The following is a 26,367-nucleotide window of genomic DNA, read 5'->3' as shown; positions in this document are numbered from 1 at the left end:
TTCTTAGGTGTTTTGGTAATGGTTCACTAAAAGTTGTATTTCTACGACAGAATTGAACCTCAAATTAAAATCTCAAGTAAACGATATCAAAATAAGCCCAAATTTAATATGTGCTGCGATCTCACCCCCAGTATACAAAAGTTTAAGTTTCAATTGATTCTTTTGTTTTTGTATGGTAGAATGTAATCATCCTTCAAATTTCATCAAATCTCTTTCTTTCTTTTTTATATGCTACTGATATGATTAGAGATAGTAACAAGATGAAACATAATCCTGTTTTGATCTGCCTTAGCTTCCTAACCCAAACAAACTAACAATCTGATGTGAAGATGAAGGAAGGAAGGTTTTGTTATATGGTGATGAGGATCAGCACAACACCAGCGTAATCATGCTAATGACCCTTTGGAGATGCCAATTAGGCCAATTACAAGAGCTAGGGTAAAGAAGCTTAAAGAAGCCTTAAATGGGTTTCTACATAACATATAGAGCAAGATGGACCTAGAGGAGCTTGGGACATCTAAGGAGCATGAAGGACAACCTCTAATTCATCTAATTGAGGTCCAAGAGGATCCCAATTCGTGTGGAACAAGGGGCTAATGTGTCCGGCCCCAAACAAGCCTTGTTAGGCTTGTTTTTCCTAATGTTAAAAGGATGGAAAATCAGCAATCTATTCTCCTAATTAAGTAAGGAAGTTCGCCAAATCTTGTTCCTAAAGAGGAGAGGATTATTTAATGATTTTCCTAACCTAGGAAGGAAAGTAATTAAATCAGCAACAAAGGAGGAAATTTGTTTTTTTATTTGTCCAAATTAAACAAGGAAATCCAAGCTAATCAAGGACATCAAAGAGGACAGCAACACAAATTTTCCAAATCAGATTTCTCCTAGTTTATTTGGGAGTTCTTAAGGGTGACAAATCTGATTCTAGCATATTTAGGATGGTAATTTTTGGATTTTTATTTTTTTTTATTATTTTCTTCTTAGTCTTTGGGTTATTATTACTTATTTGGGTAAATTGTAAGTGGGCTTCATATAAGTCTACCTAAGGGAGGTCCATTAGGGTTTCTTTAAATCTAGAGTCAGTATAAATAAAGACATAATCAAACATGTAGGGGCTACACAATTTAGATTAATAGAACTTCTTGTATGTCGCACTTGTTGTGTGTTGGTGGGATAATCTCCCTTCCTTGATTGATATGGATCAGCCTAACCAAGCGTAATCATGCCAAGATCCCTTCCTTGATTGATATGGATCAGCCTAACCAAGCGTAATCCCTTCCTTGATTGATATGGGTCAACAGAGGTTGTACGAATTTTGTTATTTACTTTCTTTTAACTTGTGGACTTCCTATTTGGCTAGGATTCTTTTCCTAAAAGGATGTGGTAGCTTATTTTGGAAATCTACTAATTCTACAAAGATCTTTAATGGGCTGCAACATAGTTCCAAGTGTGGCAAGGATTCATAATTATTTCAGAATCCTTTTCTTACAAGGATTCCTTATTCATCCTAGCTACAAAACGAAAAGGAGACTTCAGAATAAATTCTACCTTCAGATCAGATTTCCTATTCTATTTGGGACTTTTTAATGGTGACAAATCTGATTCTAGCATATTTAGAATGGTAATTTTCGGATTTTTATTATTTTCTTCTTAGTCTTTGGGTTATTATTACTTATTTGGGTCAATTGTAAGTGGGCTTAATATAAGTCCACCTAAGGGGAGTCCATTAGGGTTTATTTAAGTCTAGAGTTAGTATAAATAAAGGCATAACCAGACATGTAAGTTACGCAATTCAGATTAATAAAACTTCTTATTTGCCGCACTTTGTGTGTGTGTGTGTGTTGGTGAGATAATCTCCCTTCCATGGTTCTCTAAAGAACTGAAAACAACTTATCGAATAACAATTGGCTTTGTGGCGACATCCCTATACTTCTCGTTCATGAATCAATACTTGTTGGGTGTGGGTTTTCCGTTTTCAATAGTGCTGGTGCCTAGATACAAGTTATCCTTGTGTCACACTCCTATCAAACTTGATTTACTTGGCTTTCCGGGAATTGATGTCTTTGCGTGACCACATGATCACGAGGTTTGCATCATTTGGAGTGGGAGAAAAAGGTGGATTGGATTTTTGAGTGCCATAACTATTCAGAGGCGAAGAAAGTGAAATTGGTAGTCATCGAATTCACGGATTATACACTGATTTGGTGGGATCAGAATGTGATTTGTAGAAGGACGAGTGGAGAGAGGCTGGTAGCGTCATGGGAGGGGATGAAAGTGTTGATGAGAAGGCGATTTGTGCCTAACTACTATTATAAAGATTTGTATCTGAAATTGCAGGGTTTGAATCAGGGTTCTAGGTCCGTGGATGAGTACTTTAAGGAGATGGAGATTGCAATGATTCGAGCCAATATGATTGAGGATAAGGAAGCTATTATGCGAATGTTGTAGAATTACAACATTGTGTGGAATTGAAGGATGATGCGAACCTTGTGATCACGTGGTCACGCAACCCTCAATCACAATTGAGATCTGATCTCGAAAAGCCGAAATAGGTGTGATAGGAGTGTGACACAATGGAAACATGTCCCAAGGCTTGGAATGAGTAGAATGACACCACGAAGCCAGTTAATCTTCGATAAGTCATATTCAGTTCGTTCAAGAACTGAAGAATGCAAGAAGTAATAATCATCAAAGGCTGCAGAATGTATTTAAATAGTTCTTAAAAGTAACCCTAATGGATCTACCTTTGTGGGCTGAACTGACCCACATACAAAACTAACCAAAAAACCCTAAACTGTAAAGCCCATAACCTGATCCAAACAAGCCTTGGATCAGAACAAAGTTCTATAAGCCAAAACATGAAAGAAAATAATAAAAATAACTGATTTGTCATTAAATACCACCAGCCCTTCTTTCCTTGGGTAGCTAGGATGGATAAGAAATCCTTATAAGAAAACGATTCTGAAACATTAATGAATCCTTGCCACACTTGGAGATTATATTGCAGCTTATTAAAGATCCTTGTGGAACTAGGAAATTCCCTAAACAAGCTCCCACATCCTTGGAGGAAAAGGATCCTTGCCAAATAGGAAGTCCACTAGTGAAAAAGAAGTAAATAACATAATTCGTAAGCCTATTCTGACCTATATCACAAGTCCTTTCCGAATGTGGATTCATATGAAAATGTGCCCCAATATAGACAAATACCTCTGGAATCTTATGGTTAAGTTTCAGCTCGATCCAACAGTTGGATTTGAAGTTATGCTCAATAGCGTAAAACTTAACGGTAAAAACTCTTACGCCAAAATCAGAATCTGACCTTGCTTGGGTCGTATCACAAGGCTGAACCGTATCAGAGGACATGGTCCATATGGCAATGAAGGTGGAGAGGCAAATAAAGAGAAGGGGTAGTGCATGTTTTCAGACCAATTTGGCTTCATCTTCCTCAACATGGAAGCCGAATCTGAAGAGAGAGGGGCATGTCCAACCAAAGCCTTATGCAAAGTCCGAACCACCTAAGGGGCAAAAAGGATGCTCATACGGATGTGACAGGTAAATCTGAATCTCAACCTACTCATGATGAGATATTAAATGTTTTAAGTGTTTAGAAAAGGGCCACGTTGCATCTCGGTGTCCAAAGCGAAGAGTTATGCTGACAATCACCTTGGTGGATTGTAGTGATAAGGGGGAGGCCTTGGTTATAAGGCAGACGCTGAACATGCAAATCAAAGAAGATGATGTAGATCAACAATGAAAAAACATATTTCACACTTGATGTCACATCCGAAACAAGGTATGTATTGACATCAGTAGCATGTATAAAAAAAGGAGAGATTAGATGAAATTTGAAAGATGATTCAATTTTACCGCAAACACACAACTCTTAGGGAACCATAAACAAACCACCTTATAATCAATTGAAACTTCATATTCTGTCTATTGGGGGTGAGATCGCAATATTTATAAAATTTGGGCATATTTTGATATCGTTTACTTGAGAATTTAATTCATGGTTCAATTCTGCCGCAAAAACACTACTCTTAGTGAACCATAATCAAACGACCTTATAATCAATTGAAACTTCATATTCTATGTATTGGGGGTGAGATCGTATCATATATTAAATTTGGGCTTATTTTGATATCGGTTTCTTGAGGTTTTAATTCGGGTTCTTCATCATCATAGAAGCCGAATCTAAGGAGAGAGGGTACTGTCCAAAAGCTAAAGTTGATGTCCCTATTGGTACCAAAGGTAAATCTGAAACTCAACTTAAACATACTCATAATAAATGTTTCAGGTGTCAAGGATATGGACTAAACAGGATGAGTTAGCATTATGCTTCGGAGTGTCCAAACAAGAGAATCATGATGATTAGAGATAATGGTGATATCAAATCTGAAAGTAACATATCTGATTTTGAAGGCATGCCACCATTGAAGGATAGTGATGGGGGTGAGTTAGCATTATCGGTTCACGTCAAGGAAGATGAAACTAATCAACAAGGGGAGAACATCTTCCATACGTGTTGCTATATACCAAGCAAGGTGTGTAGTTTAATTATAGATCGTGGAAGCTATGTTAATGTTTGTAGTACCACCCTTGTTAGTAAACTGAATTTGTGTACTGTTAAGCATGCTAAACCATATAGATTGCATTGGCTCAATGATAGTGGTGAAGTGAAAGTGACTAAACAGGTTTTGTGGTTCCATTTTTTATTGGGAAATATGTTGATGAAGTTATGTGCGATGTGGTACCAATGCAAGCAAGTCACATCTTGTTAGGGAGACCATGGCAATATGATAGGAAGGCAATTCACAATGGGGTTAAAAATAGGTATACTATTATAAAGGATAGTAAAACCATCACTCTTGCACCTCTTACACTCAAACAGGTGTATGATGATCAAATAAAGCTATAAAGTGAGCATGAGGCGATGAGAAGAGAAAATGAAGGTGAGGAACAAGGGGAGAAAAGACCATAAGATTCGGCCACCCATCCAAACACAAACAAATATTCCGTCAACACTCCAAACAGATCAGACAATTCGACCACTACTCAAAAACACTCAAATCTAGCTGAGAGTGGAGGAGTATAGTGTCAGATCGTGGTGTTAAGTTCCTTAGCTATTTTTGGAAGACTTTATAGGAAAAATTGGGAACTAAACTATTATTTTCAACAACTTGTCATCCTCAAACATATAGCAAACTAAGGTAGTGAATAGAACAATATCCCAACTGTTACAAGTTGTAATTCAAAAGAATCTGAAAAGTTAGGAAGAATGTTTGCCTTCCGTTGAGTTTTCTTATAATAGAACAATGCATTCGACCATTGACTTTCTCGCTTTAAAATTGTGTATGGGTTCAATCCACTTGCTCCTATGGACTTAATTCCTTTACCTTTTGAAGAAAAAATAAGTTTAGATGGTGAAAAGAAGGCAAAGATGGTGAGACAACTCCATGAGAGAGTTCGACTCCAAATAGAGAAAAAGAACAGACTATACGCTTCTAAAACAAATAAGGGACGTACACAGGTTGTTTTCTAACCCAGTGATTTGGTTTGGGTACACATACATAAGGAACGATTTCCTAACCAAAGGAAATCAAAATTACAGCCTCATGGTAAAGGTCCATTCCAGGTTTTAGAGAGAATCAATGACAATGCATACAAACTGAATTTAATTGAATGCACCATATATTAAATTTGGGCTTATTTTGACATCGGCTTATTGGAGGTTTAATTCTGCCGCAAACTAATCATACAAGGGATTTGGGTACCTAGACATAAGGGAACGACCTATAAATTGAGTTTTATTGTTTGCTTAGTATTGTAATGCTAAATATTGAATTTGAGATCATTTCGAGATCGTTTGGTCTGGGTTTCAATTCTGTTACGTAAAAATTGTGTAACAGGTTAGATTTGCATCAAGTTTCAAAACATGATCCTTACTATTTAGTTTTGTTCAAATCTTTTCTTTCTATTATATTTGGGTTATCTAGGAGTCAAGTAACTGTTTTCGCTAATATTCTCTTCTGTTTTATTTCGTGTCTTCATTTCGTCCACAATTCGTACGAATTTGCATTGCTACTCGCAAAATCGTAATCGTAGTTTTGTTTTGCTTTGTTTTCAGTATATTTATTGATTCTTGAGTCTGAAAATTATAATTAGAGTGCGCTGCAAAGGCTACTGACTTTGATTTGTGGATTTCAGTTCCTAAAGAACCAAAAGAAAGCAAGTTGTGAGGTAAAAGGCATTGTGAGCTTATTAGAGTGAAAAGCCCTGATTTTTTTGTGTGATACACGAGAGGTGTGAGGATATATTTTGTGCTACTAACCAAATTTTGCAGATTTAAAGAATGTCTAAAAACAACGAATCAGCGACACAATATGCTGACGTAGCTTTCCAATTGCGAGCCATAGGCCAACACCTTGAGCTGTTGTCTAGAACGTACAAGGATCTAAAAGATGAAGTGAATTCAATAAAGCAACAGAATGGTGGGGCTGATCGCCGAGGAAATAAGGTCCATATGGCCGTACGGAATGTCAGATCTGATTTTGACGAGTTTGTTGACGAAAACGCAAATGCGGGTGAAGATGACTATGATTTTGCATCTGCTGGCCGAGGAATCAGGTCTGGACCGAACAGGGCTAGGAGGACTGTGAATTTTCGTGGCATGGGCACTTATGAAAATATGGATGGGGACTTGGACACCATTAAATTGAAAATTCCCAACTTTCAAGGTAAAAACGATCCCGAGGCTTATTTGGAGTGGGAGAAAAAGGTAGATTGGATTTTTTATTGCCATAGCTATTATGAACAAAAGAAGGTGAAATTGGTGATAATTGAGTTTACGGAGTAAGATACTATCCAGGGAAGGTCAAATTCATATTTCGATGTAAAATATGCAACAATCCAGTTTTACGACAACATTCATAATTCTCAATCCGACCGCTGGATAAAGCTGAAATTTTACGTGGAGTCTCATGACATGTTTTCCTACCTTGGTTTAAAATTGTAGGTCAATCAAAGTTCAGAAAGGCATCGAAACACGGGTCAACAAAGGCTCTACGAATTTTGTTATTTACTTCCTTTTGACTTGTGGACTTCTAATTTGGCGAGGATTCTTTTGCTAAAAGGATATGGTAGCTTATTTTGGGAATCTTCTAATTCTACAAAGATCTTTAATGGACTGCAACATAGTTTCCAAGTGTGGCAAGTATTCATAAATGTTTCAGAATCCATTTTTTACAAGGATTCCTTGTTCATCCTAGCTATAAAAAAAGGAAAGAAGATTTCAGAATTAATTCTACCTTCAGATTTGATTCTCCTAGCTTATAAGAGACTTCTAAAGGGCAACAAATCTGATCCTATTATATTTAGGATATTAAATTCGGATTTATTATTGTTATTATTATTTTCTTCTTAGTTTAGGGTTTATTTATATTATTTGGGTTTAATTGTAAGTGGGCATCATATAAGTCACTATAAATAAGGGCATAACCAGACATGTAAGGTTACACAAGTTTCAGATCAATAAACTTCTTTGCTGCACTTATTGTGTACTGGTGGGATAATCTCCCTTCCTTGGTTCTCTAAAGGACTGAAAACGACTTTTGGAAGAACAACTGTCTTCGTGGCGTCATCCTTATACTTCTTGTTCGCGAATCAATATTCATTGGGTGGGGGTCTCCGTTTTCAATAGTGATGGTGCCTAGGTACAAGTTATCTTTGTGTCACACTCCTATCAAACCTGATTTACTTGGCTTTCCGGGAATTGGTGTCTTTGCGTGTGGGTTGCGTGACCATGTGATCACGAGGTTCGCATCATTCACTATCAGAGCTTGGTTCCATTAATCAGGTTATATCCTTCTGAAATCTTTGTTTCTTGTTGTTTCCGCAAAAATTCCTTAGTGTCCAATTTCTTCTTCTCCTTGATTTTGCAGCATATCAAAAAAAGAAAAAATAATTATTTCAATTAGTTACTGTACAAAATATATCAGTAGCATAAAAAAAAAGAAAAAAAAATCGTTCAAAGAGACATTTATTGGTTCTGCCGCAATAAGGGAAAATTGGACCAAATCAACTCAGAATTAGCTTAAATTTGATACGCTTATTAATGGGGCCCTAAACGCATCACATATTAAGTTTGGAGTCAATTCGATATCGGTTGCTTTGGTTTCATTTTTGGGTCTAATCAGGTCTGATTCTTACCCTTTTTGCGTCAGTATATCAAACCTTATCGTAAATTGCTCAAAATTCATATTCTTTCTATTTGGGTTGATATTGCACTATATCTGAAATTTTAACTCAATTGGATATCATTCACTTTAGGTTTCAGATTCAGACTTAACTCGTTGTAAACGAGTCTGTTTTGCGTCAACTTTTGAAATTCGCTTTCTTTGTGTTGTTTTCATTTCTTGAAGTATATTTTCAACATATCCAATATATTTGGGTGCTGTTTCATCATCTTTGCATATTTCGTTTCTGTTTTTATTCGAGTCTTCAATTTTGTTCATATTTCGGATAGATTCGCTTGCTACTCGCAAGACTATCATCGCAGTTTTGTTTTGCTTGTTTTTCTGGTTTTTATTGCTTCTTGAGTCATATATATATATTTAGATTGCGCTGCCAAGTTGGTTCTATTTGGTATTGGTTTGAGTTCTGCAAGAACTGCAAGAAGGTGAGACGAGAGGTGTGAGCATGTGAGGATATTAAGATTGTTTTACCACTAACCAATTTTTGCAGTTACTATCATGTCAGCGCAAAACAACACACCACCCCCTCCCGATGTAGAACTTAAATTCCAAATGCAAGCCATGACGAAGATGATGGAAAGCATGAATTCCGTGATGGGGAACATGTGTGACAGACTTGAGAAGGTGGGAAAACATGGTAATGTGGCTGGAACATGTACCCAAAACGTGAGAAAGGTTGGGGCTGAACCAAAATCAAACAATGACAGTGGGGCCAAAAGGCCAAGGTGGGCAGATTATGAGGATTTTGAGGTGGACGTTGATGATATTGTTGATGATGATTTTAAGGATGAGAGCATAGGCCATCAGGAAGGTTTTCGGCAGCCTAGACACTGAAGGGATTTCATGTATTTTGATGAGGTGTTATGGCAAAAGAAAAGGAGGATTCAAAAGGAGAGGTGGTATCAAATGGAGAGAAATAAAGAGATTAGTGTTCTAAAAAAAGAATCCAAGAGTCTATCCCGTTTTCTAAGGGAGATGAAGCAAGAACTTGATGTGTTAACGGCAACAGTCAATGTCCAGCAAGCTTCAGAAAGAGAGGAGAAAATACGCTGCAATGATGATATACGAAATAGAACGGCCGCTACTTTCATTCAAAGTTATTGGCGACGATTGTTAGCAAGAAAAGAACTCAAAAGGCTTTAAAAAGAGGCTAAGGAATTGTCTATTCAACTTGTTGGTGATTCCATAATGAATCATCTTGAAGAGAGAGGGAATGATACGATCCATGACAGGTCAAATTCAGATTTGACGTAAAATATGCAACTATCCAGTTTTACGGCAACAGTCATAATTCTCAATCCAACCCTGGATCGAGCTGAACTTTTACATGGAGTCTCCTGACATGTTGTTGTACCTTGGTTTAAAATTTCAGGTCAATCAAAGTTCGAGAAGACATCGAAACACCTGTATGAATTTTGTTATTTACTTGCTTTTGACTTGTGGACTTCCTATTTGGTTAGGATTCTTTTCCTAAAAGGATGTGGCAGCTTATTTTAGGAACCTTCTAATTCTACAAAGATCTTTAATGGGCTGCAACATAGTTTCCAAGTGTGGCAAGGATTCATAAATGTTTCAGAATCCTTTTCTTACAAGGATTCCTTGTTCATCCTAGCTACAAAAAAAAAGAAAGAAGATTTCAGAATTAATTCTACCTTCAGATTTGATTCTCCTAGCTTATATAGGACTTCTAAAGGGCAACAAATCTGATCCTATTATATTTAGGATATTAAATTCAGATTTATTATTGTTATTATTATTTTCTTATTAGTTTAGGGTTTATTTATATTATTTGGGTTTAATTGTAAGTGGGCATCATATAAGTCATTATAAATAAGGGCATAACCAGACATGTAAGGTTACGCAATTTTCAGATCAATAAACCTCTTTGCTCCACTTATTGTGTACTGCTGGGATAATCTCCCTTCCTTGGTTCTCTAAAGGACTGAAAACAACTTATCGAAGAACAACTGTCTTCGTGGCGTCATCCGTATACTTCTCGTTCACGAATCAATATTCGCTGGGTGGGGATCTCCGTTTCCAATAGTGCTGGTGCCTAGGTACAAGTTATCTTTGTGTCACACTCCTATCAAACCTGATTTACTTGGCTTTCTGGGAATTCGTGTCTTTGCACGTGGGTTGCGTGACCATATGATCACGAGGTTCGCATCAGAGTATGCATTGATTTGGTGTAATCAAATTGTAATCAGTAGGAGGAGGAATGTGGAGCGACCCGTTCAAACTTGGGGGGAGATGAAAGTCTTAATAAGGAGACGATTTGTGTCAAACCAATGCAAGCAAGTCACATCTTGTTGGGGAGACCATGGCAATATGATAGGAAGGCAATTCATGATGGGGTTAAAAATTGGTATACCATTGTAAAAGATGGTAAACCATCACTCTTGTACCTCTTACACCCAAACAGGTGTATGATGATCAAATAAAGCTAAAAGGTGAGCATGAGGCGATGGGGAGAAAAAATCAAGGTGAGGAACAAGGGGAGAGAAGACCATCAGATTCAGCTAGAACTCAAACCACTACAACCCATTCGGCCACTCATCCAAACACAAACAAATATTCAGCCAACACTCCAAACAAATCAAACCATTCGACCACAACTCAAAAACACCCAAATCTGGCTGAGAGTGGAGGTAAGACAAGAGGTGTGAAGAAAGTCAGTAAGGGTGATGAGAATTGTGTGGAAAAACTAAAGAAACAACCCAATTTTTATGCTAGAGAGGGTGAGGTCAGATCTGCATTTTTCACTAACAAGCCAATGATTTTACTTGTGTATAAAGAGGCTTACTTTAATACTAATGATCTTGACCATATTGTGCCTAGTGTTGCTATTGCTTTGTTGCAGGAGTTTGATGATGTGTTCCCCGACGATACTCCTAGCTGATTACCACCATTGAGGGGGAGAGAGCATCGGATTGATTTCGTACCCGGAGCTTCAATTCCTAACCGACCAGCCTATAGAAGCAATCCCGAGGAGACGAAGGAGCTTCAAAGGCAAGTTGATGAGCTGATGGAAAAGGGCTACATTCCTGAGAGTATGAGCCCGTGTGCTGTACCCGTGCTACTTGTGCCTAAGAAGGATGGAACATGGAGGATGTGTGTTGATTGCCGAGCCATCAACAACATAACGGTAAAGTATAGACACCCCATTCCTAGGCTTGATGACATGTTAGATGAGTTACATGGATCCTGTATTTTCTCTAAAATCGACTTGAAAAGTGGGTACCATCAAATTAGAATGAAAGAAGGTGATGAGTGGAAAACAGCATTTAAGACTAAGCATGGTTTGTATGAATGGTTAGTAATGTCGTTTGGACTTACAAATGCACCTAGTACGTTTATGCGTTTAATGAATCATGTGTTGCGTGCATTCATAGGTAAGTTTGTGGTTGTGTATTTTGATGACATTCTGATCTATAGCAAGCACTTAACTGAGCATCTTGATCATTTGCGTAATGTACTTAGTGTGTTGCGTAGTGAGAAATTGTATGCTGATCATCTTGATTATTTGTTCAAAGAGAATAGATTGTGTGTTCCTGCTAGTTCTTTGCGTGAATTGCTTATTCATGAAGCACATGGGGGTGGTTTAATGGGTCACTTTGGGGTTGCGAAAACCTTGGATGTATTGCATGAGCATTTCTATTGGCCAAAGATGAAAAGAGATGTGCAACGAATTTGTAAATAGTGCATTGCTTGTAGAAAGGCAAAATCTAGAATACAACCACATGGACTATATACACCATTACCTGTGCCTACTGAACCTTGGGTAGATATCTCTATGAAATTTGTTTTAGGTTTACCTAGGTCAAAGAAAGGTAGAGACTCTATTGTGGTTGATAGGTTTTCTAAAATGGCGCATTTCATTGCATGCAATAAAACGGATGATGCATCTCATATCGCAGACTTGTTCTTTAGGGACATTGTACGTTTGCATGGCATTCCTAAAGAGTATAATATCAGATCGTGAGTTCCTTAGCTACTTTTGGTAAACCTTATGGGGAAAGTTGGGAACTAAACTCTTATTTTCGACAACATGTCATCCTCAAACAAATGAACAAACTGAGGTAGTGAATAGAACATTATCCTAACTTTTGTGTGCTATAATTCAAAAGAATTTAAAAAGTTGGGAAGAATGTTTGCCTTTTGTTGAGTTTGCTCATAATAGAATTGTGCATTCGACCACTGGTTTTTCTCTTTTCGAAATTGTTTATGATTTTAATCCACTAACTCCTATGGACTTAAATCCTTTACCTTTTGAAGAAAAGGTAAGTTTAGATGGTGAAAAGAAGGCAAAGATGGTGAGACAACTCCATGAGGGAGTTCGACTGCAAATAGAGAAAAAGAACAGACGTTACGCTTCTAAAGCAAATATAGGACGCAAACTGGTTTGGGTGCACATGCGTAAGGAATGATTTCCTAACCAAAGGAAATCAAAATTACAGCCTCGTGGTGATGGTCCATTTCACGTTTTAGAGAGAATCAATGACAGTGCATACAAAATTGACCTTTCAGGTGAGTATGGTGTTAGTGCTACCTTTAATGTTGCTGATCTTATGTTGTTTGACACAGATTTTGATTCGAGGTCGAATCCTTTCGAGGAGAGAGGGGATGATGTGGACCAGCCCAGAAACACCAGCAAGGACCCATTACATGTTCCAAATGATCCAATGACTCGGTCCAAGACAAAGGCATTGAATGCATTGGTTTTGAATGTTTCAACCAAGTCAGAATTGAAAGGTCCATTAGATTATCAAGAGGAGACCCTAGTACATCTTATTCATATGCAACAGGGGTCCAACACAACCTTATTTGGGCCATGAGGTGAGGACAACAAAGGAATCAAAAGAATCCTACTACAACTTGGAAACAACATGGGTGGCTACCTTTTGCTTTTGTTTCTAGGATTAAGGGGCTGCATGGAAGGCTACAAATAAGCCTTGAATTAGTTCTGTGATATTTTACTTCCTTCTCTTCTTCTCATGGCAGAACATGGATTTAATATTAGGGGTTTTATTTATTTTGTTAGCTACAGCCCAAGGCTTGTTTGGGCTTAATTAATACTTTGTTTTTAGTTAGGATCCAAGGCTTGTTTGGATTAAGTTATGGGCATTTCAGTTTAGGGTTTTGGGTCAGTTTTGAGTGGACCTCATATAAGTCCACATAAGGGGTCTATTAGGGTTAATTTTTCAAGAACTATTTAAACTCATGTAAGCCAAATTTTGACAGCTTTGATGATCATTATTTCTGAAATTTTTAGTTTTAACGTGTGGGAGTGATTCTTGCATTCTTCAGTTTTTGAACGAATGGAATCTGACTTATCAAAGATTAACTGGCTTCGTGGCGTCGTTCCACTCAATCCAATAGTGTTGGTGCCTTGGGGCAGGTTTCCATTGTGTCACACTCCTATCAGACCTATTTCGGATTTCCGAGATCAGATCTCAATCTTGATTGTGGGTTTCGTGACCACGTGATCACGAGGTTCGCGTTAATATTAGGATGAAAGAAGGTGATGAGTGGAAAACAACATTTAAAACGAAACATGGTTTCGTATGAATGATTAATAATGTCGTTTGGACTTACAAATGCACCTAGTCAGTTTATGTGTTTAATGAACCATATGTTGTATGCATTCGTATTTGTGGTTGTGTATTTTGATGACATTCTGATTTATAGTAAGAACTTAACTGAGCATCTTGATCATTTGCGTAAAGTATTTAATGTGTTACGTAGTGAGAAATTGTATGCTAATCTTAAAAAATGTACCTTTTGCATGGAGAAAATTGTGTTTTTTTGGCTATGTTGGAACTGCATAAGGTATCAAGATGGATGAGGAGAAAGTTAAGGCCATCCGAGATTGGCCTCCACCAAAATCAGTGAGGTAAGGAGTTTTCATGGGTTAGCTAGTTTTTGTAGGTGTTTTGTGAAAGATTTCAGTATATTAGTTGTACCCTTGAACGAAGTTGTTAATAAATCAATTTGGTTTAAATAGGGGGAGGAAAAGGAATTGGCTTTTGTTCTTCTGAAAGAGAAATTATGCTCTGTACTTGTTTCATCTCTACCTGACTTTACAAAAGCATTTGAAATAGATCATTTGCATGGCATTCCTAGGAGTATAATTTCTAATCGTGAAGTTAAGTTTTTTCGCTGCTTTTGAAAAACTTTGTGGGGAAAGTTAGGAACAAAGCTTTTATTTTCAACAACTTGTCATTCATACAGATGGACAAATTAAGGTAGTGAATAAGACTTTATCACAATTGTTGTGTGTTGTAATTTAAAAGAATCTGAAAAGTTAAGGAGAATGTTTTGCTTTTTGTTGAGTTTGCTTGTAATAGAGTGTGCATTCTACCACCGACATTTCTCCTTTTGAAATTGTTTATGGGTTTAATACTAGTACTCCTATGGACTTAATTCCTTATCCTATTGAAGAAATTGTAAGTTTAGATGGTGAAAAGAAGGCAAAAAGGGTCCAACAAAGGCATTAGAAGGTTCGGTTTTAGATTGAGAAGAAGAACAAGTTGCATGCTTCTCAAGCCAATAAAGGGCGTAAACAGGTTGTTTTCCAACTAGGTGATTGGATTTGGGTGCATATGCATAAGAATCGATATCCTAACCAAAGAAAATAAAATTACAGCCTCGTGGTAATGGTTTATTTCAAGTTTTAGAGAGGATCAATGACAACGCATACAAAATTGATCTTCCAAGGGAGTATTGTATTAGTGCTTCTCAAGCCAATAAAGGGCGTAAACAGGTTGTTTTCCAACTAGGTGATTGGATTTGGGTGCATATGCATAAGAATCGATATCCTAACCAAAGAAAATAAAATTACAGCCTCGTGGTAATGGTTTATTTCAAGTTTTAGAGAGGATCAATGACAACGCATACAAAATTGATCTTCCAAGGGAGTATGGTATTAGTGCTACCATTAATGTTGTTGATCTTACTTTGTTTAACACAGGTTGCGTGACCACGTGCTCCCGAGTGATGAGGTACGATGCGAACCTCGTGATCACGTGGTCACGCAACCCACAGGCAAAGACATCAATTCCTGGAAAGCCAAGTAAATCAGGTTTGATAGGAGGGTGACACAAAGATAACTTGTACCTAGGCACTAATACTATTGGAAACGAAAAACCCCCACCCAACAAATATTGATTCGCGAACGAGAAGTATAAGGATGATGCCACGAAGCCAGTTCTTCGATAAGTCGTTTTCAGTTCTTTAAAGAACCAAGGTGATGCGAACCTCGTGATCACGTGGTCACGCAACCCACATGCAAAGACATCAATTCCCGGGAAGCCAAGTAAATCAGGTTTGATAGGAGGGTGACACAAAGACAACTTATACCTAGGCACCAACACTATTGTAAACGGAAAACCCTCACCCAACGAATATAGATTCACGAATGAGAAGTATAATGATGACGCCACGAAGCCAGTTGTTATTCGATAAGTCATTTTCAGTTCTTTAGAGAACCATAGAAGGGAGATTATCTCATCAACACACACACACACACACACACACACACACAGAGACACACACACAAAGTGCGACAAACAAGAAGTTTTATTAATCTGAATTGTCTAACCCTTCATGTTTGGTTATGCCTTTATTTATACTGACTCTAGACTTAAATAAACCCTAATGGACCCCCCTTAGGTGGACTCATATGAGGCCCACTTACAATTGACCCAAATAAGTATAATAACCCAAAGACTAAGAAGAAAATAATAAAAATCCGAGAATTACTAAATATGCTAGAATCAGATTTGTCACCATTAAAAAGTCTCAAATAGACTAGGAAATCTGATCTAAAGGTAGAATTAATTCTGAAGTCTTTTTTCCTTGTTGTAGCTAGGATGAATAAGAAATCCTTCTAAGAAAAGGATTCTGAAATATTTATGAATCCTTACCACACTTGGAAACTGTATTGCAGCCCATTAAAGATCTTTGTAGAACTAGGGGATTCCCAAAACTAGCTGCCATATCCTTTTAGAAAAACAATCCTAGCCAAATAGAAAGTCCATAAGTCACAAGAAAATAAATAACAAAATTTGTACAGCCTCTGTTGACCAGTATTGTGGTGCCTTCCCAAACTTCGATTGACCTAAAATTTTAACTCAAGGTAGGACAACATGGATGGAGACTCCATATAAAAACATAAAAGTTCAGTCCGATCTAACAGTGGGATTGAGAATTATGACTGTTGCCGTAAAACTGCATAGTTGCACATTTTACATCAAAATCTGAATTTGACCTTGCCTGGATCTTATCACAAGGAATGAAGATTATCCTACCAACACACAACAAGTAAGGCAAACAAGAAGTTTTACTAATCTGAATTGTCTGACCTATATTTATACTGACTCTAGACTTAAATAAACCCTAATGGACCCCCTTTAGGTGGACTTATACGAGGCACACTTACAATTGACCCAAATAAGTAATAATAACCCAAAAACTAAGAAGAAAATAATAAAAATCTGAAAATTACTATCCATATGCTAGAATCAGATTTGTTACCATTAAAAAGTCCTAAATGGACTAGGAAATCTGATCTAAAGGTAAAATTAATTCTGAAGTCTTCTTTCCTTGTTGTAGCTAGGATGAATAAAGGAATCATTGTAAGAAAAGGATTCTGAAACATTTATGAATCCTTGCGGCACTTGAAAACTATGTTTCAAGCCATTAAAGATCTTTGTAGAACTAGGAGATTCCCAAAACAATCTACCACATCCTTGTAAGAAAAGGATCCTCGTCAAATAGGAAGTCCGTAAGTCAAAAGGAAGTAAATAACAAAATCCGTACAGCCTGTTCTGACTTTTATCGCATGTTCTTCTCAAACTCCTATTCAACTGAAACGTTACCCAACATAGACCAATAACTCCAGAATCTTCATGTCAAATTTCAGCTCGATCCAATGGTTGGATTTGGAGTTATGATTGATAGCGTAAAATTGGATAATAAGAAATTTTACGCCAAAATCTGAATTTGACCTTAGTTAGATCGTATGATTCCCTCTCTCCTTTAGATTATTCATCCTCGAATCACCAACAGGTTTGATGGAAAATTCTTTAGCCTCTTGTTTCAGCAGTTGGAGTTCTTTTCTTGCACGCAATTACCTGTAACAACGTTGTATGAATGTAGTTGCCGATAATAATTTCAAATATGCATGTCTTCCCATCCACTTGCGTGTATATTTTTGAAAGATAACCATTACTATCCTCTTTCGTTTGTTATCCCTTTGAAGCTGAGTTGAAGTTCTCTATTCTTCACATTCTTTATTTGTTTCTTTATAAACCTTTGCAAATCGTTCAGGCTCGCGCTCTTTATCTAACATCACAAAAGCATTATGAGCATAAATATTTGAAACTCGTAACCTCCGTTTCTCTTCCTTACTAATATTGAATTTCCTCCAATCAACGCACCTTGGACTTTCGGCCCTACCGCTACTATTTGCTTTTAGTTCATCCTCAACCTTCCTCACGTCTTGGGTGCTTGTACCTGGCTCATTACCATGTCTCTCCACCCTATCAAGTCTGTTACACACTTTCCCCATCACAAAATTCATCCTCTCCATCATCTGCGTCGTGACTTGCATTTGGAACTTAAGATCTCCCTCAAGAGGAGGTGGTGTGTTGTGTTGATCTGACATGATAGTACCTCCAAAAATTAGTTAGTGGTAAAAAAAATCCTCACGTCGCTCGTGTTTCCCTCAAACACTCTTAATATCCTCACACCTCTCGTCTCACCTTCTTGCAGTTCTTGCGGAACTGAAACCAACACCAAAAAGAACCAACTTAGCAGTGCAATCCAAATATGTATATTTGACTCAAGAAGCAATAAAAACCAGAAAACAAGCAAAATAAAACTACGATGATAGTGTCTCGCGAGTAGTAAGCGAATCTATCAGAAATATGAACGAAATTGAAGACTCGAATAAAAACAGAAACGAAATATGCAAAGTGATGAAACAACACCCAAATATGTTAGATATATTGAAAATCTACTGCAATAAATGAAAATAATAGAAAGAAAGTGAATTTCAAAAGTTGACGCAAAATATACTCGTTTACGACGAGTTAAGTTCGAATCTGGAACCTAAAAGTAAATGATGTCCAATTAAGCTACCATTTCAAATATAGTGCGATTTAAATTCAAATATACAGAATATAAAGTTTGAGCAATTTATGATAAGGTTTGATATACTGACGCAAACACGTTATGAATCTGATTAGACCTGAAATTGAAAACCAAAGAGAACAATATCCAATAGACCCCAAAATTAATATTTGGTGCGATTAGGACCCCGGTAATCCGAGTATAAAATTTGAGCTCATTTAGAATTGATTTGATCTAATTTTCTCTTATTTAGTTTTCTGCGGCAGAAATCAATAAACGCCTTTTTGAACGATTTATTTTTTCTTTCCTTTTCTCTTATTTTTTTATGCTACTGATATATTTTGGACAGCAAGAGAATGAAATAATTTTTTTTTATATGCCGCAAATTCGAGGAGAAGAAGAAATTGGACACTAAGGAATTTTTACGGAAACAACAAGAAACGAAAATTTTATAAGGATGTAACCTGATTGATGGAGCTAAGCTCTAATACCAAATGATGCGAACAGATTAGTACTTAAAAGTGCATTATTATTAAGGCTTTATATCATCATATTATACTTTCAGTATCATTAAATTCCCTAACTTAAGCATGTTTTATAATAACAAGTCTGATAGTATAAGATGACTTTAATTTATGGTTTCAAAGGATTGATTGATATGATTAACTATTGAAAACAAAAAAAACAAAGAAAGGGCTAAGGTTAGAGAAGAGATGTTGGATCAAAGTAGAACATCATTTAGTCATTTGATCATATCTCAGGTTGTGGATCTTGGATTGATGTTTGGTTTATTATTCTGGAAAGTTAAGACATAGGCCTACAACTTTCATGAGAGTGGAAGACCCAAATCTGTCGTTTTCAAATTCAAAGCTTGGCCACAAAAGAGAAGTCAGAATTTCCAACGGGAGTTATAGAAGGCAAAATGACGTAACATTTGGTGGGTGGAAAGATAAGACAATTTTCAACAACTTTAATGAGGACCACCTGCTCAAGTTCTGATGTTAGCAATGACATTTCACCCAGATAAGAGCTTGAGGGCTATCCACCACGTCCACCAGAAGCACTACTCAGTATTTTAGCCATATCTCGAGCTGTAGTGATCCAAATAATCTGAAATGTTGTGGGTGGAAAGCAGAGATTATTTCCAACAACTTTCATAAAGAACACTTTGCCAAATTATGATTGCATCAATGTCATTTCATCCAAAGCCAAAATGCTTGAGTGCTGCTGACCACCAAGTCCATTAAATCAATAGTTGGCCACTACATCAATAATCAATTACCAAATAAATAGTTCTAAATTTTAGCCTATAAAAGGAAGCATTTGCCATTCATTTAGGCATCTTGATTCTTAGATCAAGATCATGTTCTTGCTTTCTTTGTATTTTTGTAGTGTTTAAATTTTATTTCATGTTATAGTAGTTTCTTGTTTATGTTTTTCATTTCCTTTACTATACTTAGTTAACTATGTTCTTATCTTATTTATTTATGTTCTTCTTCTTCATAATGTCTAGCTAAGTTAATTATGTCAATGTGAAAAGGTTTCACTAATGGTGTTATATAATATAAACTCAACATGGACTTCAATGTTTATATCCATGAAAGTTTGATATTAACATGTCTTATCTTTTTATCCTATCAATCCTTAATACCTTGCTTATTAAACGGTTAATCTAGATTTGATGCGGATCAGCCCAACACGTAATCATGCCAACAACCCATTAGAGGTGCCAATTGGGCCAATCACAAGAGCTAGGACAAAGAAGCTTAAAGAAGCATTGAATGGGCTTAACATACGGAGCAAAATAGACCTAGAGAGGCTTGGGACATTTAAGGAGCATGAAGGACAGCCTTTAATTCATCTAGTTCCGGTCCAAGAAGAGCCCAATTCATGTGGAACAAGGGGTTGATGTGTCCGGCCCATACCAGCCTTGTTAGGCTTGTTATTTTTCCTAATGCTACAAGGATAAAAAGTCAGCAATTTATTCTCCTAATTAAGTAAGGAAGTTGGCCATATCTTATTCCTAAAGAGCGGAGGACTATTTAATGTTTTTCCTAATTTAGGAAGGAAAGTAATTAAATCAGCAACAAATGAGAAAATTTATTTTCTTATTTGTCCAAGTTAAACAAGGAAATCCAAGCTAATCAAGGACATCAAGTGGGGGTGGCAACACAAATTTTCCAAATCAGATTTTTCCTAGTTTATTTAAGACTTCTTAAGGGTGACAAATCTGATTCTAGCATATTTAGCATGATAATTTTCGGATTTTTATTATTTTTATTATTTTCTTCTTAGTTTTTGGGTTATTATTACTTATTTGGGTCAATTGTAAGTGGGCTTCATATAAGTCCACCTAAGGGGGGTCCATTAGGGTTTCTTTAAGTTTAGAGTCAGTATAAATAACAGCATAACCAAACATGTAAGGTTACGCAATTTTCAGATCAATAAACTTCTTTGCTGCACTTATTGTGTGTTGGTGGGATAATCTCCCTTCCTTGGTTCTCTAAAGAACCGAAAATGACTTATCGAAGAACAACTGTCTTCGTGGCGTCATCCTTATACTTCTCGTTCATGAATCAATATTCGTTGGGTGGGGGTCTCCGTTTCCAATAGTGCTGGTGCCTATGTACAAGTTATCTTTGTGTCACACTCCTATCAAACCTGATTTACTTGGCTTTCCGGGAATTGGTGTCTTTCCGTGTGGGTTGCGTGACCATGTGATCACGAGGTTCGCATCAAGATTTGTGTTGTATAACACTTGGTACATCAAATGCTTGATCCTTCATAGTCTTCGGCCAACATCGTTGTTATGAGAGGAACTTGATTTGTTGTCAATATAAGTTAGCGTCATGAATACCTAAAAAAAATTATAAGTATGGTGTTACGTAAATAAGATGATTAATATGATCATGTTGATAATTTATAAAGAGTTTATACTTTATTTATCTTTAATACTACTAGAGGATCCTCTAACTTTGACAATTGTTTTATCTTTGTTTTTATCCTTACGTTAATATCACATCTCACAATTCTCTTTGACTCTTTATTATTATTATTATTATTAGTATTAATTTATATAGTTAATCTCCATGTGGTTTGACCCTGGTCTTGCTGGGTTATTTATTACTTTGACACTCCTGCACTTGTAATAAGACATCAACTCTTTGATCGTGTCACGAACCTCGTGATCACATGGTCACGCAAAGACACCAATTCCCGGAAAACAAAGTAAATCAGGTTTGATATGTGTGTAATACAAAGATAACTTTTATCTAGGCACCAATACAATTGGAAACGGAAAACCTCCACCCAACGAATATTGATTTGCGAACGAGAAGTATAAGGATGACACCACGAAGCCAGTTGTTCTTCGATAAGTCGTTTTCAGTTCTTTAGAGAACCAAGGAAGGAAGATTATCCCACCAACACACAACAAGTGCGGCAAAAAAAGTTTGTTGATATAAAAATTGCGTAACCTACATGTCTGGATATGCATTTATTTATACTCTCTAGACTTAAATAAACCCTATTGGGCGCCCCTTAGGTGGACTTATATGAGGCCCACTTATAATTGACCCAAATAAGGAATAATAACCAAAAGACTAAGAAGAAAATAATAAAATAATAAAAATCCAAAAATTGCTGTCCTAAATATACTAGAATCAGATTTGTTACCGTTAAGAAATCCCAAATAGACTAGGAAATTTGATCTGAAGGTTGAATTAATTCTGAAGTCTTCTTTCCTTGTTGTAGCTAGGATGAATAAGGAATCCTTGTAAGAAAAGGATTCTGAAATATTTATGAAACCTTGCCATAACTTGAAAACTATGTTGTAGCCCATTAAAGATCTTTGTAGAACTAGGAGATTTCTAAAACAAGCTGTCATATCCTTCTGACTTAAATCGCATGTTCTTTCCGAACATGAAGGACAACCTAGAGAGCATGAAGGACCTAGAGGAGCAAGATATGGAGCAAGATAAACCGAGGGGAGCTCGGGACGCCTAGGGAGAATGAAGGACAACCTCTAATTCATCTAATCCAAGTATAAGAAGAGCCCAAGGGGTCCATTAGGGTTTATTTTAATCTAAATTAAGTATAAATAGAGTCATAACCAGACGTGGAGGGCTACGCAATTCAGATTAATAAAACTTATTTGCCGCACTTTATCGTGTGAGTTCGTGAGATATTTTCCCCTTCATGGTTCTTTAAAGAATTAAAAATGACTTATCGAAGAATGATTAACTTCATGACGTCATTTTTATACTTCTCGTTCGTGAATCAATATTCATTGGGTGGGGGATTTTGTTTTTAATAGTGTTGATGCCTAGCTACAAGTTATCTTTTCTATTTCACTTTGGTTTGATAATTGGCACCATTTGGGCCCCTTGATCGAGTTCTTTGGAGACAAGATTATCATGGATTTTGACTTGGGGAGGGATGTGAGGTTGAGTTGTATTATTGCTAGTATGAAGTGGATTTGGCCTCCTCCTAGATGCCTCGAGTGGATTGAACTTATTCGATGTACTCCCTCCTCCTGAATTTTGGTTTATTTGTTTTGTGGATTTCTAATTTGTTTTGGACGTCCTATTATGTATGGGAACATTACTTATTTTCTTTAAATATTAGGAGTTATTATTTTTTTTATTTTCTTGTTAAGCGAGGAGAAAACACAACAAAGAAACTAAAAGAATCCTACTACAACTTGAAAACAACTTGAACAAACTTTTCCTTTAGTTTCTAGGATTAATGGGTGTTTTTATTATCACAGTGATCAGTTGTTGACAAGGATTAGTCAAAGCACAACTGGAAATAATGAAGAGCACATGTCAATGCTTTGTTTATTGTCGCGGTTCCAAGTTTCAGCCAACATATTCTCCATCATGGAACAATAATTGGTCATTAGCCCGGCGGTTCGGGAATTGTTTTTTTAATAATTGTGCATTGCAGTACAATCAATGAGTTTGTAGCTCAAGGATTTCTTATAAACGCAAGAGGGGTAAGATCTTTGTAGCTCAAGAATCCCTACCGTTAGATTTTTTATAATGAAAAGATAAAGTATAGCAGTCCTGGGGCAGACATGCCTAGTCTAGTGACTCTAGTCTGCAGCCGAAGCCTCCAGGCGGGTGTGTTTCGTATTGCGGTTGCTGTCGTGGTTGTGGTTTTAAAAAAGTTGTTTTATAAAAAGTACTTTTAGTTGAGGTTGGTTTGGAAAAATATATGTTTGGTTAAAACTGTGGTTGAAATTGAGGTTGAACAAAAAGTAGTTTAATGTGTTTGGTTAAAAAAATATTTTCAAATTGAGGTTATAAAATAATTAAAAAATATTTTAAATTTAAATATTGTAGATTTAACTACTATTATTACATCATGAAATAAATAATATTGATATCAAATATTTTTTATTATTCCATTAAACTATATGCAATGTCATCACATACGAAATCTATGATTACAATGACTATATTTTTCATGGTTTCTTAAGCACGCAACAACAAAAACTGAATTTTTTGTTACGTCATCAAGCGATCTCCTTCTAATTTTTTGAATAAAACACAATTAAAATAAAAATAAAAACTGAATTTTTTTTTAACTTGGTCGGACCCGGCAAGAACATAATTGGAATTGCGATCAAATTCCACAAATACTACGTCATCATGCGATATCCTTCTAAATTATGTAGTGTTATTAAAAAATATTAAATACTATTTTTTGGAGTAAAACTCAATTTTTTTTAAAAAAATTTACAATTTCATTACGTACAAAATTCATTCGATAAGAACTACAGTTTTCATGATTTTTTGAGCGTGCAATAAAATTAGGTAAAATATTATCAGGAATAAAATTGAGATTACAATACGAGTAAATTTAATTCACCTTAAACTAATTTTTTAAAAAAACAAAAAAATAATATTGTTCACGTTCACGTGAATAGTGCGAGTGAAATCACTTAACTGCACTAGTTTTTTAGAAGAAAAAAAAACTAAACTTTTCATGTGAACAGTGCGAGTGAATTAATTCACTCGCACTGGTTTTCGAAATATAAAAAAAAATTGTTCACTTTAGTGAACACTGCTACAGTGGAGCCATGCTCCACTGTTGAGGTTTCTCCCAGACTCTACAAAATGCTGCTTCTCCGAAACCTGCGGTGCCATGTGGGTCCTACGTGTTGAAAACACTTTTATTTTCTTAACCAAACGTTTATTAGCGAGGCTGCGGGTGAACCTCACCCGCAACCATGTTACTAAACGAGCACTAAATCCATTAACAAGAAACATCAATTCCTATAGACCTCAGTGTACGACAGATCTTGATCGGTGAAATTGTGGATTGGACTGAGAACCTATTTTCACTTCAAACTATAGTTTTGAAACCCAACCCGGTAGTTGACCTGGTCTAATAATTAGGGCACGGGTCAGATGGGTTGATCCGGGTCAACCCGGGTTAAACCAAAAAAAAGAGGCAAAGAATAAAAAAAAAAACTAAAGAGAGATGGCATCTTTCCATCTATGAGACTAATTAACATTTTTTTTCTCTTGATATGTTAGGTTGCCATCGAGTTGCGTAAATTTTCAAGGCCTCCCCTAGAAGACTAGATGGCATCTTACCACTGGACTTGACTGCTATCATGGTTCTTCAATACAGGTCTATGCCTAATTCTGCCATATATTCAGCCAACCACCCTTTACTAGGCAGTTTATGTCTCTGGCTCTCCGCATAAGTAAACCTTTCCTGATCCATGTCAACCTAACAATGGAATAAATTTTAAGCAAACCACTGTTTGCAGCACCAAGGCATACGTTACCTGTCTCACTCCAATAGCCTGTACCAGATCTCCCAGCAGGAACATAGTCAGAAGAACTTAAATCTTTACCAAAGATTATATCCATTGCTTCTTCAAAGGTACAACCACCTGAATACTCTGTTCCACTAGTCTTTGATCCAATTTGTTAACTAGAGAACCTAACGGCTGAGCGACCGTAACATAGCCCTTAAGGAACACAATCATGAGAAAATGCAGTGTTGTTCTTATATTCAGAATGTGTGTTTGAGGATGAAGTGCTATAATTACTTATGTAAATAAAGAATGAATCCACTCATCTCTACTGGAAAATTTGTCCGCTTCTTGAGTGTCTTCTAACTCTTCTAGTTGAGCTTGAAGAGAGGACAAGGAATCCTTCGTTGATAAGAAAGTGTTGGATGAGAGTACAAGAAGCAACAGCAAGCGACGTAGTTTCACATTTATGTATATTTTTTAAAAAAGGGTCGGGTCTCAGCCGAGTTTACCCGGGTCGTCTGGGTTCCGGGTCGACCGGGTTTCACCGGGCCAACTCCCCGACGAGTTTTTACTTAGACCCGGATCAGTTCCAAGCCCGGGTTGGCCGGGTCCCGGGTTGATCCGCCGGGCCGGTCTGGATTTCAAAACTATGCTTCAAACACTCTCTATCCATGTAAAATTCACCTTCTGAATTTTTCTTTTTCTAGTTTTTTGTGAGTCGAACTTATTTCATCATTAATGTAAGAATATTGTTTAGTTTACAATTAAATGTTTTATAGGCTACTCCAAAATCTATATATATTTGCCTTGTAGGCATACTTTTATATTTCAGTGTGAAGTATGTCAACCAGAAAAGATAATATTGTATTAGTTGAACTACAACTTTAGGAAGTGGACGTAAAATTTATGAGCTTATAGCATGATGCTATATATATATATATATATATATATATATATATATATATATATATATATATATATATATATATATATTTGTTGTTTAAAGATTATTTTCTATTCATACTACAACTCATTGAAGTTTTGGGTTTTTATATTAAAAAAATAGTTTTGACGAGGCAACTTGACATGGATAATAATGCTATTAGTGCATTATGCACGTGTAACCTTATCATTAGACAAGTATTGTCAGGGAAAGTTTTTTGAACATAACTTCAATGAGTTGATCTTTCGCTACATTTTCACAACTCC

At 36.4% G+C, this 26,367-nt stretch overlaps 1 pseudogene; it reads right to left on the bottom strand.

The window, feature by feature from the left end:
• LOC127905361 (uncharacterized) overlaps positions 1-25,270 on the bottom strand; it is a 63,554-nt pseudogene extending 38,284 nt beyond the window's left edge.
• Between the last annotated feature and the right edge of the window lie 1,097 nt (positions 25,271-26,367).

Source organism: Populus trichocarpa, chromosome 5 (genome assembly GCF_000002775.5).
Source record: "Populus trichocarpa isolate Nisqually-1 chromosome 5, P.trichocarpa_v4.1, whole genome shotgun sequence".
Lineage (NCBI taxonomy): Eukaryota > Viridiplantae > Streptophyta > Magnoliopsida > Malpighiales > Salicaceae > Populus > Populus trichocarpa.
This window is presented reverse-complemented; position numbering and strand designations above follow the sequence as displayed.